The 16953-nt window shown below is 38.8% G+C and overlaps 1 pseudogene; it reads left to right on the top strand.

Moving 5' to 3' along the window:
- The first annotated feature begins 558 nt into the window (after window positions 1-558).
- On the top strand, window positions 559-14680 carry LOC102948286 (annotated as a pseudogene).
- Window positions 14681-16953: the final 2273 nt, after the last annotated feature.

Here is a 16953-nt window from a genome sequence, read left to right on the forward strand (position 1 = left end):
ATGGAAAAAAATTGCAGAGACCTGTAACTTTTATATCTTGCCATAGGTGTGGGAAACACTGGACAGAAATATGCGTTGTGACTTCAGTGATTCCATATCTACATGCCACACCATGGTAAACTGCTTTATCTGAATTTTGGGCCTGATATGTTGTAAGCACTTTAGTCCACCCTGAAAAGATTAAAATTGCTCATTTCGCAAATATCTATTATGTACTAATGAACTCTCTAGCGTATACAAATGCGAGTTTTAATTTTTAATACACAGACATAATTTCAATTTGTCTTTATTAGCAGAAATGGATATAAGGAAAGACTCTACTGTTCTTTCCTACTCTTTACATCTTACTTTCTGTATCTCTATCCCCAAACACCCACATAGCTTTAAGATGAACCTGGACAGAAATATCCATATCCTGGCAACCCACAAGTACTGGCTAAATACCAATGAATAGATCAACTTTTTAGGTCAAAGTCAAAGTTCTCCCAAGTCAATGTCTCATTAGGCTCGCATAGCTAAAGCATATCAGTTTCATAGCCAACAGAACACCAGGGCCTTATGGGGTCAGCATCACAGGTGACCACCTTTGACTGCCCTAACCTGATAGATCAGGTACCCATTTTACAGCTGGGTAAACTGGAAGTGGCCTTTTAGTGTGAGATTTATTGAACCAAAACCCCATACCCTGCAGGATTTTAGTTGAACACCTGAACCACTCAGCTGCTGCACCTCACAGTTTTTGGCTACTGCCTCCAAAATAGCCCATTAAATAACTACTGGAATTAAAACGACTGATTATTATGTCTTTGAATGCATAAATTGGGTAAGTCTTAGTCTCCCTGATATAAAGATGTATGGGGAATCCACGAGCACAGAAAGGGTGTATGAATTGTGTGAGTTGTCACAAAATGGATCATTGGAAAAGTGGGGGCTAGAATCCAGGTCTCCTGGTTCCCAGTTACAACTGTTCTTTATTTCAGCTAGACTTCACTAGACTTCACCAAAACAGTGTGGTCGTATTGTGAAAAATTACTCTATAAAAATGGGTAAGTTCCATCTATGTTGTTAGGATATAGATATTCAGGCCTGTCTGTAAAGGCCTGTACTCTAAGAATTTAGATGTATTCTTATCACTTGGCTAGTTCTAGAGATATAAAAGAAAGAATCAAAATCACTGTCTGCCGGTGTAATTGTCTTCTCTTACTGTGACAGTCTGAGGCCCTGTGCTTAGGCTAATGCCTTTGACTAAGCAACAGAGGCAGCCATAAACTGGGAAGCGACTGGTCACCTCCTCACATTCCAAACTAGTCACATTGAAAGAAGGTGCTATTGGGCTGTTAGGAATACAATCCTGTCCTGATAATGCCTATCACCTCCAAAGAAAGGGATTGCCTAGAAAATGTAAAAGGAAACTTAGTTTGATAGCATCCTGTCTGGCAAGAACTCACTTATCAATAGCTGGGATGTGAAATCCTCACTTCTGTATTGTTTTGATTATAGTTCCCACTTTGCTATTGTTTGTCTGTATAATCTCTGTCTGGTTCTGTGATTGTTCCTGTCTGCTGTATAATTAATTTTGCTGGGGGTAAACTAATTAAGGTGGTGGGATATAATTGGTTACATAATCATGTTACAATATGTTAGGATTGGTTAGTTAAATTTCAGGAAAATGATTGGTTAAGGTATAGCTAAGCCGAACTCAAGTTTTACTATATAGTCTGCAGTCAATCAGGAAGTGAGTGGGGTTGGGGGTGGGGGGAGGATGGGAACAGGGAATGGGGGGTAAGGAAATTGCAATCATGTTTTGCTAAAGCGGGAAATGGGAACAGGGAATGGGAGTGGGGAAATTGGAATCATGTTTGGCTAAGGGCAGGAATGGGAACAGAGACACAGGTGTAAGGCTCTGTGGTGTCAGAGCTGGGAAGGAGGATACTAAGGAAGGAAACTGGAATCATGCTTGCTGGAAGTTCACCCCAATAAACATCGAATTGTTTGCACCTTTGGACTTTGGGTATTGTTGCTCTCTGTTCATGCGAGAAGGACCAGGGAAGTAAGTGGGTGAAGGAATAAGCCCCCTAACATCTGTTCTCTTAATGATTCCATATCAGCTAGCACCGGTGAAAATAGCATCATTACCTTTTCTTTGTCTTCAGGCACTAGCAGGGGCAGACAACTCCCTAAGTAAACACACAGGCCCACCATTGCCAATAATATATCAATTCTAAGGGAGTAGCCCTGTGTGTTGTGGGTGCGTGGGGGGGAAGAAAAGGGCGAGACTTTTGGACATTGCTGGTTTCATGGAGATGCATGAGGGAGAGAGAGAAAAGAAGGCAGTTTCCCCACTTATTTCAGAAATAAATTTGACCAACTAATTATATGTGTTTTAACAGAGTTCATTTTAAGTCCAGCAGGTTTATTCTTTACCCAGAACTGGGTTATGCTACAAGGGGCTAGTCCAATTCCCACCAAAGTCAATGGAAAAATGCCAGGGGTTCCACTGGATCTAATCCAGTTTCCACTGGAATCTTCATATAACTTCAGTGGGCATTGGATCAGGTCCTTCACAAAGGACACATTCTGTATCTCAAAAATAATAGTCTGCAATTTTGGTCTAGTGTCTAAAACTATATTCAAAGAAAGAGTTTAAATCCCATGAAATTTTCCTTCCTAAATATTGTATTTCCTAGTTCTTTACAGTAATCCATTATATTTTATTTATATATATTTTATGTATCATCTTTTTTACTTTCAGCATTCTTTCTTTCTTTGCAGTCTCAGCAGATAGATCAAGGACTGAATGACCAACCGAGACTGGACTACAGTATCATTTCAGTGGTGACGCCTGTCCGTCAGGATTGAGGCAGAGCAGTGTGAAAGTAGTTTGCAATGATACTAGATAAGTAGAGGACAAAAAAGAACTAGATAAGATCATGGCGGATACATCCATTATTGGCCATTAGCCAAGATGGTCAGGGATGCAACCCCAGGCTCTGGGTGTTCCTAAGCCTCTGACTACCAGAAGCCGGGACTGGACGACAGCGGATTGATCACTCAATAAATTGCTCTGTTCTGTTAGCTCCTTCTGAAGCCGCTGGGGCTGGCCATTATCAGAAGTCAGGACACTGGGACGGACTATTGATCTGACCCAGTCTGGCCGTTCTTATGTTCTCTATCTTCAGTTTTTTCAGTTTGCCAACTGTGATTATTCTCTTTCCACAATGTATGAAATTCGCCATTGATTACACTTCATTTAAGATTTTAAAACCCTGACTGGGACTTTTAAATGATGTTTGAAAGCCATAAAGCCAGGTAAGGGACATCTCAGAAGCCACTCCAGAGTGATCAATGGACCAGCTGAACTATCAAAACAACTGAAGTCAGAGCATGCTCACTTGAGTGAAAAAGCCATCGTCTCGTTGAAAAAAAAATATAATCCCATTTTGTCACCTGATATAGCAGTATGGAGCATGGGCCCTGATGTTGCAGTCTTTCACAGTGGATTATGCTTATCCTTCGCCCCTTGTATGTTATTCATTTTGAAGGTTTCATTTGCTCTGTTAATGCAGTGCAATGAAATTAAATGATACTTTAAAAAACCACTGTACTGTATGCTTACATTTTCTGATCTGTATATTATTTGCAATCTCTCTCTCCCTCATGCATATACGTTTTGCTAAAACTAAACTGCAAATCTGGAACAGATTTCTGCAACCTTAGTCATGTGATAAAGAGACAAAAGGGTTCTGTGCAAATCCATCTCTTCAAAAAAGGTTGCAATGGTAAGAGGAAAGGTACATACCTAGTCTTACTTCACACTGCTTTCCAATAATAATTAATTATATGGATTTGTCACAAATCCATAGCTTAGACAATACGTCAAGTGTCTGTAATCAGATACCAAACTGATGAGCATGGAATAGATGTTGCCCTTAAATCAAAAGCTGCCCTTGTCATCTGTTGTCCAATGGTGCCTCGATATAAGGTGACGGGCACATAAAAAATGCTCATGACAGGCAGTGGCCAGCTAAACCATGCAAACACGGAACACTGATGATAGAACTCAGGCACCAGAAGCACATTGCCCTTCTACCGCTTGAACTAAAAGTTTAAATTACAGTTTAAATTAGCAGCAGTAATTTTCATATTTTAATTTCTATGTATGAGCCGTCAGTAGGGGGCAACACAAACTGTTTCACCCAAGTATATCTCTGATGTTCTTATAGCTGAGCACAGTGGTACACAGAATAGTAGTCAATGAGGGAGAATTATAACCACTGAAGACTGACCTCTACCATGTGACCAGGGTGTATCCTTTTGATCCCTGTCACATGACTTGGGATCAGAAAATAAAAATTAATTTCTAATTAATTGATTTGTGTCACAATCTTATCTCAAGAACCAGTGGGGAACTCATCCATGTCACTGTCACAGCATCACTTTTCAAACTACCTCTGCACTTTAATTCAAAGGTGAGTATGGGTGTCCTAGGCAGGAATAGCATGACTGCTTGGGGAAGTATATTCTCTTTTCAGTGTATGTACGTACCTCTCAGCAGCTGCGTAGAAACACACATGTCTTCACTGAGTGGAGGCTATGCTATAATCCTCTGAGTGAATAGGTGAATATTTGACCTATAAACTAAAGCTAGGTAACCAATTAGACAGTAAGGGGCCATAAACTGTTCAATTTCATGGGCCCAGCTCTCACTAATGTCAACTCTCACTAGAATGAGGTTTTATACAAACTGATCACTGCAGGTCTGGGTATCCCTCCGTGAACCTGATCTTTCAGCTGAATATTCACATGTCCCAAAGCCGGCTTCTTGCCTTGGCTGCTTTTGGTCTAAGTCAGGGGGTTGCAAGCTTTTCTCTTCCACATCCCCCAGATTAGCCACTTTTTCTCAGCTGATTCACTCAAGTTCAAACTGGTGACATCTGCACAGAGAATATGGGAGGAAGGAAGGGAGCTGGACTTAGGTGCTGGGACGTAAGAAAATGCGCTGTAAGTGCTTGTAATTTCTTGCTGCGAGGAATTGTCAGTCTTTGTTATTTTCATAGGTCCAAGTCTGCCCTTATTTACACCAGTGCAATACTATTAAATAGTTTTAATAGTTACTCTTGAGTTACACTGGTATAACCAAAAGGAGAATCTGGCCCATTGTTTTAGCTCCAGCATCCACTGTAGATAACTTAAACAAAGGGTTCTTGAAAATAGAATCAAGGGAAAATTTGTGCAATTTCAGTTTAAGACTGACTTCCTGTCATCCAGCAAATTTCAATCCATAAGGCTAACACCACATAGGAAATCAAGTCGAACAAATTAAGATGGAAAAAAATATTGATACAAAAAACTCCCCTGTTGAATCATGATTTCTTCAGGTGATTTTGATAAATATTTGTTCCACCCAGAAGAGATAAGCTGACATGGGGGAAAAAGTGCCTATCACCACCTCAAAAACCAACAAACTGTACCATGCCAGCCTTTGCATTCTTTTGTTTTTGCCTTAGCAGGACTTTATGTAAGGGCTGGAAAACAGGCTGTTTCTGGATTCCTGAACTGGCCAGGCCTGAATGAAAATTGCTACTACGGCCATGTGGTGAACAGAAGATCCCTTTGGTAAAGGATTTCTACATTTGGCTTCATTCCAAACCAGAAAAAAAAAAAAAAAAGAGAAGATTTCAAAATTCTCTGTGAAGGAAAATTCCAAATCAGTTTTCACTTCAGGCCATTCAAAATGTTTCATTTTGACAGAACTGAAATGTTTTGTTTTGATTTCAAGTTTTTACAATGGTATGTTATATATATTGCATTGTAATATATAATACAAATAGTAAAGTAATTCTGAATGAAAAGTCATTTCAAAATGAAAAATTGAAATGTTTCATTCCCATAATGTTGAAATGGGATGTTTCAACATTGTCGGAGCTTATTTTAAATTTTTTAAAATTAAATTTGGCAAAATGGACCCAACTTCACAAAGCGTTTCGATTTTGACTGAACCTCACGTTTCAACAGAATATGGTTTCATCAGAGTTTTCCAAGTTAGCGCTAGTTGCTTCATTTTGATCACATAATACATAACCATATTGGTAATATCTTGATATTGGATCATGATGTGATAACATTTGCCTACAAGAGCCTTTGTCCTGGGGTTTCATTCCCCAAGAGCAGGGGCAGGTTCAGTTTCAGGGTTCTACAAATTGTGTAGTTAGAAAACAAATTACTTGGGTTAGTCCAGCCCTAATTTCACTATTTCTAGTTCTGATCCTGCTTGAAAGGATGTGGAAAGATGCATGAAAAAGCAGTTATATATGTATAAAATAAAGGCTGTCTTTGGGCCTCAGAAATAGAATCTAATTAACTTTTGGTTAAAGTTGGTTCTTAACAATATGAGTTTCCCTGTTGTCAGATAACCTTTAAGAGTCTGTATATAGACAGAAAATGTTCTGAGCAAAAGCTTTAAAGATAATATTACAGGAAACAATCTGGCACTGGCCAAGGAATGGGATCTTGTACAGTTGGATCTTTTCCTTCTCTGATTTCTACCATTCTAATTAGTTTCCATAATTTTTTCTTACAATCAATAACTCCAGCCGTACAAGTTTGCCAAACAGACTATATAAACAGTGAAAAGCTGATGGGGGATTTGTAGATTCAGACTTCCAAGTGTGACACACTATCTGTGATGGCCAAAATGGCTTTGGTTATTGGACTCTTGGACTAAGGAACTTTCCAAGTTGTTGCTAATGATACCACAGAGAGTAGCTAAATGGCATTACGTAGTTCAGTTTCCTTGATCCCTTTCTCATGACCACTACCCAATTTATTAATGGTCCAGAAAAAAAGAGAGGATTTGATTACATGAACAATGTACTGTTCTGTGTGTTTTGGATTCCACTGATGGCACACATATGCTGCTCCATTTGCCATCTGCAACTCAGATAGATTAGAAGAACTGTAGATCATTCAACTCAGCAGTCTATTGGCCTGAGTGGTCTCTACTTTATACCTTGTGCTAAATATAGAATTTTACACCTCCTCTGTCTTCACTTAGCACAAGTGTAAATGACAACTCAGGATGCAAGACAACAGATAATGTTGCACTATCCCTTTACATGGTCAGAATGGTTCAAAGTAGCCTTAGTGTAAATGAGAATCAGGCCTGATGCTTCTAAATACAATTGGCTGCTTTAAATTGTCATAACTGCATTAAGGTTAAGGAAGCACAAAGATTTGCACCACGGGAAGATCTGACCCGGTTGCTTGAGTTCTTAGTTTCACAAAGGCCTCTTTATATCACTCTAGCAATGTAAAGTGGGTGTGAAGTAGAGCTGGTTGGAAAATGATAATTTTTTAGAGAGTGTTTTAGTGAAAAATTTATCTTTAATTTCAACTATTCCTAGAGCATCTCATAATTTTGTGGGGCCTGACTAATTTTTGAATGCTTGAGGCTGGCAATCTGGTATACTTTATCAATATTATGAATTATGGATATAAGATATCTGGGGTGAGGCCTTTGACATACGGGCAAAATTTGTCACTGGGAATCTTGTTTGACTTTATGGATTAATCATTTAGGTTTAATTAAGCATTGTTAAAGGAAATGTACTGTGTGTAACTTCTGCATAACAGAAAGTTATGATAAAATATATTGAATTTAACATTACAAATGGTCTCTTATCTGCTACATGTGATTGACACTATCAGTTTGGTGCCAAATTGCTTGTTAGAGCAATTACATAAGGAAACAGTGTGCAATGTCATAAATAAACGGATACATGCCAATAAAATAAGTTTATTTCCGTATTTAACCTTCCCATATCTAACTTTGGAAACTGGTGTATAAAAAGTTGAAGGGTTTGTTTCATTTAGCCCAGCAGATCTTGAATCTCCTCTGCCATCAAAATGAGGTTCCCTTTGAGTACATTTACTACTTTCTTCTTATACAACAGGAATGTTGCACAGGGTTGGGGTGTGACCATGCACACGCAGAACTACTGCTAATTTCATTAGAAGTTTTAGAAATTTTACTTTCAGCAGAGATTTCACTCCGTAAGAAAATGAACCCATCTATGCATTAATCTCTAGAATTTTAATGGAAATAGGAGAGAATTTTTAACCCAGACTTAAATGCATGTTTTATTGTCTACAGAGTAGCCAATCCTCATTTACAATACCTAAGTGTAAATCAGAAGTGATTCCATGAAATTCGAGGGGGTTACAACACTGGTGTATGATCACAGAAGTGAGGGGAGAATCTGACCCATAGAATCATGAAATGTAAGAATCTGGATATATGACTAGAAAGCAAAACTGTATTTAAATTCATCCTAGTTTGTTGAGGAATTAATTCTAAGAAGTTACTGAGCCAGGTTCAGCCCTTACTCATGAGAAATTCTTATGGAAGTCAGTGGGAGTCAACATCTGAGGAAAGACTTCAAAAATTGTCTCTAAGACAATAATTATGTCTTGAAATGACATAATGTAAAAATTATTAAATCTTACAATAATATATATTGGCTCTGACTTTGACTAAATAATTCAGGGAAGTTTGAATAATATTTAGCCTCTGAATCATTGTAATAATTATGCATGCATTTAGAACAGAATAACGAAAGCATTTAGCATTATTGTTTTCTGCACTAAATAAGACTGTGTCAGCCCTTCCATTATTTATTTCTGTATTCAGGGGTATATAACTCAATTGTTAACATTTTCTTTGGACTGAAACAAAGAAGTGCTACTAATATACTAGTTTCAGGGTTTGTTTATGTTTTGTCTGTCTCAACTTGAAAATCAATCTCTGATGTGAACTCCTAAATTATGTCCTCTATAACTATGCAATCACTTCCAGCAAAGCATAGTCAGTCTGAATTTTGGTTCAGTTTGACTATTCAATATGGGGAAGGAATTAAGGAGAATACCCCTGCCCTCTGTGATCCACACGGGGAATGGGTTAAGGAGACATAAAAGCTCACCAGAAATGCACTTGGAGAAGCACAGAGAGGCTACCAAGATCCTTCGGGGCATGCATCAACCTAAAGGGAGTGGAGAGGGGTGGTTATGTATCTCTGCACTGTTCTCAGCACAGGACTGTGCTGACCAGGCATGACCTAACTCTTTATGAATACACATATAATGTAATGTTATTGCTCTGGTCAATATTCAAAATAAAAACATTAGGAGAAAAATCAACTCTCTTTTAAGGAATGAAATATTCCATCCAAAGCGTTCACCTCCTATCCAAGAGTTTGTCAGCTTGTCTCCCACATCCTGGACATTCCACAATTTTAAATACGCTTTTTTGTAGGTTTTAAATACTCTCACAGTTCAGGGCAACTGCACATATATTCCCTTTCCATGGTCCAGCAAGGACAACCACTCTATGCTCTCAGCTGGTCAGCTGTCACCTCCCTTGGGCAGAGACCTACATCTCTCTCCCTCCTGACCAGAGTTTTTCCAGGCTGCACAGTTCCCTGATTACACTGTGATATTCGCAGCAAGTCAAACTATCCAAAAAGGCCAGTGTCTATGCTTTGCTTTCTCTTTCAAGGCTATGAATGGCTCTGATTGCCTGCACTAACAAGTCAACACACAGCAAGTATATTTATACTTAACGTGAAAGTGTTATCGAGAAAACATATTAAAAACAATGAAATAACCTACATGCCTGTTAACAAGTTTACCAGAGCTCACCCCCCACCTCCATCAAAGGCTCTGACAGGAGTCAGTCCTTCAAACCCCACCTTCTTCTGTGGTTACAAATTCATAGCAGCCTTAGCTTAGAACCAGAACAACCATGAATACTTCAGTTTTTCCTTTAGGCAGCTTGGCCCTTTGATCTTGGCCTCAGGTGATCAGCAGACAAAGGCTCAGGGTGGAGCTTCAAAAGGCTGGATTTCTGCATAACTGAGGGTGGGGAATTTGCATTCACCTCCAGCTAGATATTTATAAGGAAATACCCTTCACATCTACTGTCCCAAAAGACCCTTCTTGTTTGCCATATTGTTCAATATAGTCCTTTGACTATCCAGGCCCACAATAATACATAACCTTTACATTTGATACAATGGACTCCAAATATACTTGAACTTAATTCAGCAAGGTTTTTCAAGGATATTGCTGGAAATTGCCAAATCTGTCACAAATACTATGAGCCAAATGTTGCTCTTCTCACATAAGCAAAGCATCCTGCCCAGGCTAATAGGAATTTGCATCAGAAATGGTAACAGACTTACCCATACGATTATTTCAGCATATTTGAATAATCTTCCAATAGATTACAGGTTAGGATCCAGTCCAGCAAAGCACTTAAGTATGTGCTTAAATTTAAGCACATGCCTAAGCCTATTCTTAGTCAACAAAGAACTTTTAGAACATGTTTTATCAAGGCAAGCACTTACATTGTTATGCTTCCAATGTTAATTTCAGATTGTGATTGCTGCTCTGCTCAGAGTCTTCCTAGCTCCAATTTTTGCTAATGATGTAAGTATAATGATCAACTCTTATCAAAATGTTTCTTTTGGGCTGTATGAGTTTTCACATCTGAAAAATAAATTTCTGAAAAGGAATCTAAGATTTCCTTAGTGCATTAAACTGACATAGCGCAAGACTGTGTTTGTGTGCTAAAGAAAATATTTAGTTTGTTTACTTACAGAGGGGGAAAACTCAATTATTGGCAGTTTAGGAAACATCAAATTATATTTTGATACTAGTATAAATATTATGAAATCATTGTGTGGCGTAGTGGGATAATGATAGCATTGAGGATTTGATCACAGAAACACAGTACAATGATATCAACTAATGTCTGTTTGCAGATTAATAATGGCGAGAGCTGGATGGGAAATGCATTTTGTTTTTCATGAAATTTGTTAGATTGCTATTGTAGGCAAGCTTATCATATCATCTCCTCCATAAATTTATCATGATCACTCTTGAAATGAGTTAGGTTTTTTGTCCCCACTACTAGTCTTGGAAGACCGTTTCAGAACTTCACTCCTCTGATGGTTAGAAACCTTTTTCTAATTTCAAGCCTAAATTTGTTGATGGCCAATTTATTTCGATTTGTTCTTGTGTCAACATTGGCCCTTAATTTAAATAACTCCTCTCCCTTCCTGGTATTTATCCCTCTAATGTATTTATAGCGTAATCATATTCCCCTCAGCCTTTGTTTGGTTAGACTAAACAAGCCAAGCTCCATAAGTCTCTGCTTGTAAGGTAGGTTCTCCATTCCTCTGATCATGCTTGTAGCCCTTCTCTGCACCTGTTCCAGTTTGAATTAATCTTTCTTAAACATGGGAGACCAAAACTACACACAGTACTCCAGATGAGGTCTCACCAGTGACTTGTATAATGGTAATTCCTTATCTCTACTGGAAATACCTCACCTGATGCAGCCCAGGATTGCACTGGCCTTTTTCACAGCTACATTACATTGGTAGTTCAGTCACCCTGTGATTGATCATACACCCAGGTCTTTCTTTTCCTCTGTTACTTCCAACGGATATGTCCCAAGCTTATAGCAAACATTTTTGTAGTTAGTCCCTAAATGCATGACTTTGCTCTATTAAGTTTCATCCCATTTCTATTACTCCAATTTTCAAGGTCACCCAAATCTTCTTGCATGATATTCTGGTCCTCCTCCATATTGGCAATACCTCCCAGCTTTGTGTCATCTGCACATTTTATTAGCACACTCCCGCTTTTTATGCCAAGGTCATTCATTAAAATATTAAATAAGATTGATCTCAAGACGGATCCTTGAGGAACTCCACTAGTAACCTCCCTCCTGCCTGACAGTTCACCTTTCAGCATGACCTACTGCAGTCTCCCCTTTAACCAGTTTCTTACCCACCATTTGATTCTTCTTTTAATCCCCATCTTCTCCAATTTAACTAATAATTTCCCACGTGGAACTGTATCAATCAAATGCTATACTGAAGTCCAAGCAGATTAGATCTACTGCATTTCCTTAACTAGAAAATTGGGTATCTTCTCAAAGAAAGAGATAAGGTTGGTCTAGTATGATCTACCTTTTCCAATACCATGCTGTATTTTATCCCAATTACCATTTAACTCTATGTCCTTAACTGCTTTCTCTTTCAAAATTTGTTCTCACACCTGGCATACAATTGAAGACAAACTAACGGGCCTGTAGTTTCCCAGATCACTTTTCTCCTCCCCATTCATACTGTATTTGCAATTCTGCAATCATAGGGTATGACCCCTGTGTTTACAAATTAGCTCTGAGTTACTACAGATAATTCTTTCCCAAGTATTTGACTGGTGGGTCTTGCTCATATGCTCAGGGTCTAACTGATTGCCATATCTGGGGTTGTGGAGGAATTTTTCTTCAGGTCAGATTGGCAGAGACCCTGGCGGGGGAGGGAGGTGCCTTCCTCTGCAACATGAGGCACGGGTCACTTGCTGGTTTGAACTAGAGTAAATGGTAAATTCTTTGTAACTTGAAGTCTTTAAATCAAGATTTGAGGACTTCAGTAACTAGAGGTTATGGGTCTATTACTGGAATGGGTGGGTGAGGTTCTGTGGCTTGTGATCTGCAGGAGGTCAGACTAGAGGATCATGGTGGCCCCTTCTGGTCTTACAGTCTATGAGTCCATGAGTCTAAGAACCTTTATGCTTTGGCTCAGATAGTTTTAGAAGCGTCCCAGCCACTTCCCAAAGTCTCTCTGTTATAGCCCAATGATTTTCCATAGCATTGGTTATGGAAATGGATTTATAGAACTGAGCTTTAGAAATCTAAACACATAAATGATTGTCTTTAAAAAAAACAAAAACAGAATGTGAATGAAAACAATCAGGGAAACAATGGCGGAAACTCCCACCAGACTGTGAGCATCAACAACAATAAGCACGTGGCCAACATTGACTCAAACAACAGCTGGAACTCATGGAACTCCGTCTGGGACTACGGCAATGTAAGTGGCAAACATGCATTTTTGGAGACTCCTTGAGCCAATAGCTCTGTGCATTCTGCTCCAGTGGATTGGGGCATCAGTCACTAGTAAGTAACTGCACTGAAAACAATGGAGTTACGCCGTGTAAATAAGACTCCAATGAGCCTGATTTGCATCTCACCACCTGTGTTACACTGATGTCATAGGAACTATTTTTGATTTATGCCTGTATAAGGGAGAGAAGAAACAGCCTTGAAAAAAGAATTATTTTAGTTTACATTAAAATTCAAAACTGGTAGAGTAGTTCTCACTGAAGCCAAGGAAAGTATGAGCAAGACCAGTTAGGTGCAAACTTTCAGACATACACTTCACTTGCAATCTAAATCTGAATCCAGATCTTCCATGGCAAAAGGATCAAGCATATGAGGAAAAAATTTTCAAAAGTGCCTGGGAGTGCCAATGGAACTTTTACTCCTAAATCCTTCTGGGGCTTTGAAAATGTCCTGGTTAACCTTTTTACTACTTCTGGTACACTATATGCTGTATCAGCATTATCAACAGAGCATCCATTCACATACCTGAAACAGCAGAGCGTACCAATCATATAGCAGCACTGAAATGCTCATTTGCTTCATCCATGATAAAAATGCCCCCATCATCATGATACTATCCCTTAACAAATAAAATTCAGAAACACCATTTGCTTGCACTGTAGCAAGTCTCTATACTACACATTTCTCAATACTACTTTGTCTATTTTTTGAGCCCCAAGTTCCATTGCTTATTTCATTTGTGACCAAAGAGTGGAGCTGCTTTGAAACAAAATGCCACTCTCTCTGTAATTTTATTTTGCAGGGTTTCATTGCAACCAGGATACTTTCAAAGAAAGCCTGCATCATTGCTAAAATTAATGAAAAAGTTATGCCTGTGTAGAGCTTCCCCAGCTGATTAAAGAAAAGAAGGTAGGAAGAAGGGGAAAGGTGGGGATGATTGGTGGGGGTGGAGCTAGGGAGTTTGCTTGTGAAAATGCGTCATCTTAAAATGGTAGAAAGAGGCAAAGGCTGCTGTAGCAAAAGGCACGTTTCTCGCCATGCATGGTTTACTTCAAGCCTTTATTCTGGAGCCTTATAGTCTCATTCTTTGTTGCCTTGCACCTTCTGCCGTCATTTACAACAGAACAAAGCAGGTGTAAAATGCTACTAAACAGATCTGGTAGTGTTTTATACTCATTTTGCACCTCCTAGCAATCCACTGGTGAAAGTGACTGCCCAGGGTGTGGGTTAATGGTGAACTGGAACCCTAGATTGCATGAGTAGTGATGAAAGAAAAAGGTTTTTAGATGGCAGTGGAAATATTGGCAGCATTTCACTGTTCCAGTGACTCTTTCCAGGGCACTTTTGGGGTCTTCAGCCCCTAGCCCTTCTTGGTTTCTCCACTTGTGCCCTACGGGAGAGCTGAGCAATGGAGTTGACTCTCAGCTTGCTCCTGATATCTTAGGCTGTACCCACATTGTCACAAGCTGTGCACTCTTAGGAATGTCACAAAAAGGATCATGATTTTATTAAATGCTGTTATTCTGGGTTTGCTTACTGAATATTTAGAAGGCCGGCTCTCGAGGGCCTCCCCCAGTGGAACTGCAATTCACCGTCTCAGAAACCAGAGTCAGTGACTTGGCCCTGTATGGGAAGTCTGTTGAAGCTATGTGCAGAGGAATTCCAACCTATGTTACTCGCGAAGCTCGTGAGTACAGATTTAACTAACATTTCATGCCGCAAAACCACCCACTGTATTTACAATATGAAACACGGCAAGTGGGTCACTTTCCTAAGTGGAAATGAGCCAGAAGCAACCTGGGGTGTTTCAGGAAGGCATCAGGATCTGAACCCAGCTCTGGATCTGAATTTTGCAGGCAATCTCTATAAGGGGCTGAACCCAAAGTCCAGATCCCACCACGCCTGGATTTTATGGGGTTCAAAATACAGAAAAGAATTTTGCAGCTCAGGCTCTCATCTAAAATTTTAAATGAATACTCACACATCTTTCTTTCCACTCCCCAAAGTGATGGAGAAATGCAAGGATTTCTTTATTCCCTCACCATCCTTGCAATCTCCTTACAGAGCAGGTTTAGAGGCTGTTAGAGCTGCATGTAACTTGTCCACTCTCCACTCTATTCCCTCATCTTGTAATATATCACCCAAATCAATTTTGTCTGCTCTCAAGCATTGCAACTGCCTTCCAATTAATTGGACTCTTAAATGAGGTTTGATAGCCTCGAAATCTTTCTCTATAAAACAGAATGCTAAAAATCTGAGGAAGAATGTATTTGAGAGCGCTAAATGCCTCATTCCACTTCAGTGGGGAGCAGGGTCATTTTGATTAAGGATAAAGGAAGTTTTCATAGAAATTTAAAGTATTTAAGCTCTGTAAAAATAATATGAAATCGTGCAATGTTAGGATATTGCTTATTTCATAGCACTTGTATGGCCAAATTATTGTGATAAACTTCCTTTATTGTTTGAAACAATGGTGGGGGGAAAATGGAGCTGTCTGTGGAAATTGCTAACGCATTCATTTTTCCACCACTGGCTTTTCCTTCTTTGTGCTGAATATTGCTCCAATAAATGATAAAGACTGACTCATGTTTGAAGTTTGGAGAAATAAGAAAAATCATCACATTAAAGTAAAAAACTACTTTTTCCCTGATAAACAAAGACTAGAGCAACTCAGCTGCACCGAAACAAATTGCTTAAAGAAATTGTTTGCTTAAATCTGAGTTTTTATTAGGTGGCATAATTGCCTTTGTTTTCTCTTCTGCAAATCACGGCCTAATTGTAGATGGGAAAGAAATTGGTCTTTTTATTTTGATGAAGCTAGGTCATGCTAGCTTAGGTCATGTATGTAAATAGGACTGAGGATAAAGGCTTATATGCCATTTAAATTCATTTCAGCCCTTTTTAATAATTTAAGTCAGACTTAAGAGATGTGTGGAACTCGTGCTGGCTCTCTCCACAAGGGTGAACTTCACCTGGATTTGTGAAGATGGTTCAGAGGACAATCTTATGGCAGAAGTATCTCCTTTTTGATTTTCAGCAAAATGTGTTGAGATGCCATGGTATTGCTCTGAAAACCTCATAGTCTCCCTATTCAGTAGTGGATTTTTTGGTGGGGTTTTTGGGTTTTTTTTTACTATTTATTGGAATACTCAGTAGTTGTCAGTTTTTTTATAACGTAGAAACCCAGCGTTTTTAAAGCGTGACTTTAAGACTGGTACTAAACAAATAATGATTCTTTTTCAGAGTTACTGGGCCTTTTATCCACTTTGTTACTCCCATTTTGCACTTGTGTGATTGCACTGATTTCAGGGCAGCCGTATTGAACTAAAATTGAACCAATCCAATGTTGAATCTGGCCCATTATTTCCTTTTGAGTTGAATCTTTGCTACTTATAGTTAGCAAGATTTTAAAGATGACTGTAATCAGTACTGAAAAATTAAATAAAAAAAAAATAGAAGAAGCGTCAGGACATGGAGGGATAAACCATTCTCTGTTGATTGCTGACATCACAGTCACACAGATATGCCAATACGGGTAATGTAAATATCTAAGATAGAAGAATAGATATCCAAGTAATAATGTCCAAGTGGTCCTGAAACTGAACCAAAGCCCATGGAAATAATGTTTTCATCAACTTCAAAGAACTTTGGATCATGCTTCAGTATATTAAAATTCTGTATGCATCAAAGGAGTATTTTTTCTGATTATAGTAACTCATTTTCATACAAAAGAATTAACTGTAGGGCACGTAGAATTTTAATGCTCTTACTCACAAATTAATAATCCACTCATTCCCACATCATTGCGGGTTTTTATTAGATGGCATAGATCTTGTATGGTTTGGATTGAATGGGAAATGGTTTGGAGTATTCTTTGCAGGAGAATTATTCAGGATGGTAATGAATGGATGACTGTAATAACATCCTTAGCCATCACCGGATATTAATTTTTGTTTTTCTTTTTCCCTTAGGAGACAACT

The sequence above is a fragment of the Chelonia mydas genome, chromosome 26 (genome assembly GCF_015237465.2).
Source record: "Chelonia mydas isolate rCheMyd1 chromosome 26, rCheMyd1.pri.v2, whole genome shotgun sequence".
NCBI classification, from domain to species: Eukaryota; Metazoa; Chordata; order Testudines; family Cheloniidae; genus Chelonia; species Chelonia mydas.